The following is a 729-nucleotide window of genomic DNA, read 5'->3' on the forward strand; positions in this document are numbered from 1 at the left end:
CTCCAGCAGCTCCACATCCTTTGGATGTTGTTCCCAGGGCTGGAGCAGCTCTGCAGGGGGGTCCCCCTGAGGGGCACAGGGGGACAATCCCCCTTTCCTGCTGCTCCCCCATTCCCCAGGATCTCCATGTTCCTTCTCCACCTTTTCCTCCTGGGATCCATCCCACAAATCCTGACTGGAGCCAAAGCTGCTCATTCACCACCCGCATAAATTCATTTTCAAACAATCCAAGGTCATGGAATTATTTACTTGGGAAAGGGGAGAGCAGAAGATGAAAAACCTTGGAGTATGTGCTGGATCTGATGGACACAATTCCTTTTGTCCTCAGGGTGTTCCCACTACACTGGGGATCTAAAATAAAACAGAAATAAAGAAATAAAATAGAAACCAATAAGTAAAATAGAAACAAATAAAATAGAAATCAATAAGTAAAATAGAAATAAAGAAATAAAATAGAAATCAATAAGTAAAATAGAAATAAAGAAATAAAATAGAAATCAATAAGTAAAATAGAAATCAATTGCTAATATGGCTTAAAATCTAAATAATCTCAGAATTGTCTAAATAATTCTTCCCCAGGACAATTTAGTGTCTCTCTCACGTTAAAAACACCCCCAAACCCATCAGGATTTGAGGGCTCTGCTCCATCTCTTCCCTTAAAATAAACCAAAAATGATCACTTCTTAATCCCACAAACTGCAGTCAACCATAATTGAATTGTGGTTTAAT

This window comes from Manacus vitellinus, unplaced genomic scaffold, assembly GCF_001715985.3.
Source record: "Manacus vitellinus isolate BGI_N305 unplaced genomic scaffold, ASM171598v3 scaffold_16_pilon, whole genome shotgun sequence".
Lineage (NCBI taxonomy): Eukaryota > Metazoa > Chordata > Aves > Passeriformes > Pipridae > Manacus > Manacus vitellinus.